The sequence below is a fragment of the Biomphalaria glabrata genome, chromosome 6 (genome assembly GCF_947242115.1).
Source record: "Biomphalaria glabrata chromosome 6, xgBioGlab47.1, whole genome shotgun sequence".
Classification (NCBI taxonomy): Eukaryota; Metazoa; Mollusca; class Gastropoda; family Planorbidae; genus Biomphalaria; species Biomphalaria glabrata.
In genome coordinates this window covers 13257792-13263791 of record NC_074716.1, presented here as the reverse complement: position 1 = coordinate 13263791, position 6000 = coordinate 13257792, and the positions used below count along the sequence as shown (strand labels likewise).

Sequence of the window (6000 nt, the reverse complement as noted above, 5' to 3'; positions counted from 1 at the left end):
AAGTTCTTATTTTTTCTACAAAAGAAATGCGTATTTAATGTTAAAGAATTGCTAATTTGGAAAAAAAATATATTTTACAAAAAAGATACTACAAATAAATCTTAGTGCTTTCTTACTAGCAGTTTATTTATAATTTTCATACCGCATCATGATATTGCTAAAATTTGATGATAATTTCTAGAAGAATTTGGTCCAATGAAAAAAAAATTCAACCCGTAGCTCTTTAAAGGTGTGTTTCTACAGAATCTTTTTGCTTTTGCCTGGTGTTTTTTTTTATGCAGCCAATATTGCACTAATTTAGGACTTTTAATCCAGCCTTGACATGTCAGGTGTAGGCTTGATGCCCCTCATCACTTGATGCCCTGTGCGGCCCGCACCACCCGCACACTGCTAGCTACGCCACTGTAAAAAAGTATAAATTACTGTATATCTTTAATTGACTAAAGTCTCTTTTTTTTTAACACTAGAAAATTGTGTCAACTACCCATGCCAAAGTTGCGTAACATTCACAACCATGGACCTAGTCATTTTATTTGGGCTTTCAGTTTTCTTGTTCCTCTAAGGGTCCATGGATCAGCCAGGGAAAACAATTTTGTTTTTTAAATCTCACTATCACTGTTTCATTAAATCCGTTTGTACAACGGGGGGGGGGGGGGGAGCCGCTACATCACTACGTTTCGGTTCTCCCATCACCCCCATTGTGCTGTGGGAATCCCCTTGGGGTAATCCCTCGCACCCATTGGCTGGACGAGGTCACGTGGACACGGAACAAAACTCGTGGGATTCCATTCGGGAACTTGACTCGCAGACTCTCGTGCTCGTGAGATCTGCCCTTGGTGTAGTCCGCTCTGCTATCCACACGCTTTTCAAAGGATTTCGTAAGTACAGATTTACTATCTTTTTCTTTTTTTAGCATAACTCCACACTTGTACGCAGAATCGCAGAGCAGATTTATCTCCCTTATTTTTTTTTAAATTGAAGAATATTTTTTTCCATAATAACTTACAATGAAATGCACTATTTTGATGCATGAAATCTTAAATAGTGGATAACTTCCACAACTGTTTGATATAGATAAATATCTGCATCAAATTTTAAATATAATTAGAGTATGATTAGATTTATAAAAAGATTTTTAAAAAACGCCTGAAATCATTGAGTCCGTATAGTTTACGTTTCAACCTAAACATGAGAATAAACTGAGAACATTGCTTTGTAAAATTTCGATTAATTGTAATGGATCGATAAAGTATTTTTTTTTAAAAGGAAAAAAATCTTAAAATTACTTTTTTTTTAGTGGGATGTGTGTGGGCGAACTTAAGTGTTTGTGTGTGTGTTTATATTTTTTGAAATCTCTTGATTTTTATGCGTGTAATTCAGAACTAAATATAGTAGTTTTTATATCTATGAGAGAAAGAAATGATTTTATGAACTCTAGCGTACATATTCAGTGTATACAAACAGGTCAGCTCCGCTATGATGTGCATGCACCATTTTGTCTTAAACTTTTTTGTTGTTGGTGAGGGGCGATGCTTGGTTTTGGACGTGGGGAGTAATGTCCTAGTCAGAGCTGGTCTTTATATTTCTTTAATTCAATTATTATATCTTTCTCCTATTCCTTCTATGCCGTGTGGGGTGAGTGGGGTTGATGGTGATAACCTTGGAGTGCATGTACCACGTGATTAGTTTCTAAATTTATGTTAGTCAATAGTACTATATAATATCTTGTTTGTACCTGAGTGGCTTTTGTTTTACAAACTGCGTTACTCAGTTTGCATGTAAAATGACATGCATTCAGCAGTCTGACTCAAACATGATGGCTGCCGTAACCCTGCACCGAGAATGATCGTCATAAAAGGCCTGAACACTGACCAGCAACGTCACAACCTGTGTGCAGTTTAGACCAATAGTTCGTTGCCATGTTACAGGTCTGTACGACGTGGCAACGAGCTAGTGATATAAACTGCCCACAGGTTACGACGTTGCAGGTCAGTGTTCAGGCCTTTTATGACCTCGGCTGGACTGCCTATATGCGCGAAGGCCATGACATGCACCAGCTTGACAATATTATATCTTCCCTTTCTTCTACATCATCATCTTACATTCCATCTGGACCAAGCTACTTGGTTTAGACAATAATCATCCGTCTGTTACCTACTTCTTGTTAATGATTACTGTAACTTTTTAAATATTTTTTTTCCAGTTGCGTTATGGGTTTAAATAACAATATAAAGTGTAGATAGGTGGGGGGGGGGGGTATATATTTTTTTAGCGCTTCAATGATTTCATGTATGCATTCAAATTTGTATCTGTTTGACATGTGAACACGTGACCATCTTATTCCTTAATGATTGTAGGGTTTCGCTCTATGAAAAAGAAGGTCTGTTGTTGTATATAGCTTGAGCTAGTCGACTGTGTCACCATAACCTTAGGTTCTAATACGTGGGACACTACTTTATGACTAAGCATGCGTCTTGGTGGCCTGACTCGTCTTGGTGGCCTGACTCGTCTTGGTGGCCTGACTCGTCTTGGTGCCCTGACTCGTCTTGGTGGCCTGACTCGTCTTGGTGCCCTGACTCGTCTTGGTGGCCTGACTCGTCTTGGTGGCCTGACTCGTCTTGGTGCCCTGTCTCGTCTTGGTGCCCTGACTCGTCTTGGTGGCCTGACTCGTCTTGGTGGCCTGACTCGTCTTGGTGGCCTGACTCGTCTTGGTGGCCTCACTCGTAGAACGACTTCTGTTCATCTCATGGAGCACGCTGATGAAGATATATAATAAAGTTATTTCTATAGGTAGAAGGTAGAATGGAAATCACTCGATTCTGTTTTATATTGTCTACAAATTACTTACAAGTTAAAAATTTCTCTTATTGTTAATAACAAAATAACTTTATTAAGCAGTTACCATTTGTACAGTTCGTACTAAATGCTTCAAAGAACGTGGCTCATCCCAAGACCAAGAACTCTAATTGGTTGCTCTAGAAATACTCTAGATTCATGGTTCATCATTATCAAAACCATCATTATGAAACATCATTGGACTGATGGCTTGAGAGGTTCGAATCCTTTCTTGAAACCCAGAAACTTTCCTGTCGTTTTTTAATGCACGTATGTCAACCTGCAGGTCATCGATGGTCCATAGAAAAATCTTTGTTCATTTTTTTCTGTTTATCAAGTTAGACGATTACAATTTTCTGGAATGCTTATAAGAATGTAAAAAGTTCTACTCTGGTGCAGCACTAATATTCACAATGAACTTTTGATCATACTATTCTCGGTGCATACTTTGTTCAGATCTCATTGTAATTCATTGTGCACTGGTCTTGAATGTTCATACTTTGTTCAGATCTCATTGTAATTCATTGTGCACTGGTCTAGAATGTTCATACTTTGTTCAGATCTCATTGTAATTCATTGTGCATTGGTCTAGAATGTTCATACTTTGTTCAGATCTCATTGTAATTCATTGTGCACTGGTCTAGAATGTTCATACTTTGTTCAGATCTCATTGTAATTCATTGTGCACTGGTCTAGAATGTTCATACAACTTTTGCCGTTTCACTTCTAGGCTCAGAAGAAAACAATCGACTTGAATAATTCAATATTTTTTTGGACTAAAACTCGACACATTTGTATGTCTTCCCTCGTTCTAGTCTCAACGATTAATATTGTTTCTTCTTAGTGGAAACTCAACATGAAACTCTGGCTGCACGTGTATGCGCGTGAATATGTGAGCGTTGACGGTTAGTTTCATTGTTAGCTCACATGGGGGGAAGAAAAGTGGTTGGGGAAGGGGGAAGGGGGGGGTGAAAGCATTATGTCAACAAAGTGAGCGCTGGTCACAGATTGTGCTCACGCAGGTTTCCGAGTGAATGGGACACGAGTGAAAATGTGTTGTGGTACCAAGCACGTGAGGCGGTGCGTAGATCCAGAGTGTGAGTAACAATAGGTCTGACTTAATGCTCACACATCTCCCCGTCCCCCCAGGAGACTCTGTGTCACCGACACCCGCATCAAGTTCAAAAGTGGGTCAATTGGGGTGAGTTAAGCTCATGGTGGGCAACTACAGCTAGGCAGGCTTACTCAACCATATACATAAATAATAAATAAATAGAATATATATATATATATTTAGAGAGAGAGAGAGAGAGAGAGAGCGAGAGCTTGTCTTGAAGTCCGAAGATTAATGAGGAATGCAGTGTTGTCCGAGGCTATGCAGTCCCAGCTGCGACCTACATACTTTACCACATCCAGCGCAGACATGACTAATATCCGCCGTGATCAATTTAGATTTTCTATTCGCCGTCTACGTCTGGCTTAGGCAGTGGGGTTTGTTTGTTTTTTGCCTCAAATGTGTAAGTGGCCTTTGTCAGTGATCTCCAGCTGTCTCATTCTGAAGCCGCCTCCTACCAGATGCTCTCATCTATATCAATTAAAGCAACTTGTATAATACTGAATGATAGTCAGCGCTCACTAATCTAAATGCAATTGGGCAATTACTAATAAATAATAATAATAATAATAATAATAATAATAATGTTAATTATAATAATATCTTACTATCCCGAAAACAAAATGTGTTTTCAACTAGTGCCTAACAGAACACAAATAGCAGCAATGGAAACAAAAAATAAACATTTTGACAACAGTTTCACTTGAACAACAGATGTGGAGTTGGCATCACAAAGTTATCAGTGCCATAGGATTCTATTATCGTACATACCTCTTTAAATATAAACTAGAGGACACGTTGTTTTGTTTTGTTTTTTTTAGTTATTGGTTGTAAATAAATAAAAATACAATACATAAATATGTATACAGAGAGCGAGACTGACAGACAGACAGACAGACAAACAAACAAAGATGAAGTATAACTTTAGGAAAAATTAACCTTTAACATGTTTCTCTGACATCAACGACATTTCTATGATTTCAAATGTTAGCATGTTAATTCTGTAGCAAATATATGAACAGTGTCACTCGTTTAGTCTAAATTTCACGATCATCAAAAGCTCGATCTCCAACGTTCCATTTGTAATGGTGGCTTCATGATTTCCATGTGATTTACAAGTCAGATTGATCTTTGGAATAGTGTTAGAGAAGCCCATTTGGAACGTGTACGTAGATTTGATTACATTATTCACAGGAGACATTATTATTATTATAGCTTTTATATTGCGCTACTTTCATGCTTATAGCATGCTCAGAGCGCTTTTGGTCCAATTTTATTTGTGGACCAGTGGGGGGAGGGCGTATCTAGGAGTTGGTTTTCCGTGCTGCCTTTAGGCTCAGTAAACACAACTCTGCCCGAGTCGGGTGTCGAACCTCGAGCCCCCTTCTAGGTAGCCAAGCCAAGCCAAGTTCAAGCGCCTCTCGACCACGCTTCCCACATAGGTCAGTGCTTGTTTCTGTAAGCATAATGTTTACAATGAATATATGCAAATAATAAATTATCAACGATTCTTTGCTAGTAACAGATTAACTCGACTATTAAGTGCCTTGTAGTAGGTCAAATATGTCACGCTAAGTATTTTTTTTACATACTCTGTGTTTTATCAAATATTACAAATTGGCTAATGTAAAGTTCAGTACTGGAAATAGCCTCATCTGCTAGTTATTCCTTACCTCCCCCCCCCCGCCCCAATTACTGATACAACAATTCGTCTGCTAATCATATATACACGTCTGCTGTTAAGGTTTACGTATTAGTAAGACAAATAACTGAAACTGTTGTACAACAGAAAGGCATCACGTGGTAGTCCAAACACACTGCCAACGTTCTCACGTCCTGGGCTGCTGTCTTATCTCCCCCTCCAGAACTATTTCCTCCATTGTCTCCCCCACACAATATCATCTACACGTGGTTTTGTTTGTAGCAGCGGTGCCTGGTATGTGACTCGTAGAGAGTCATTTCTTTCCATGCTTTTCTATTACAAAAAAACAAATAATGTCCAATCTGTTACATTTGAGATTATGAAGTCTTTGTATGTAAATTGTTTTTTA

The 6000-nt window shown here is 38.5% G+C and overlaps 1 protein-coding gene across 2 annotated transcripts in view; it reads left to right on the top strand.

Annotated features, from left to right (window-relative positions):
• The first annotated feature begins 772 nt into the window (after positions 1–772).
• The window catches only part of LOC106052142 (excitatory amino acid transporter-like), an 83444-nt gene continuing 78216 nt past the window's right edge, over positions 773–6000 (top strand). The window contains exon 1 of one of the 2 annotated variants that reach the window (XM_056034141.1): positions 773–878. The gene's annotated coding sequence lies outside the window, so the exon portion shown is untranslated. The remainder of the gene's footprint in view (positions 879–6000) is intronic. The other variant, XM_056034143.1, reaches the window with a different exon arrangement.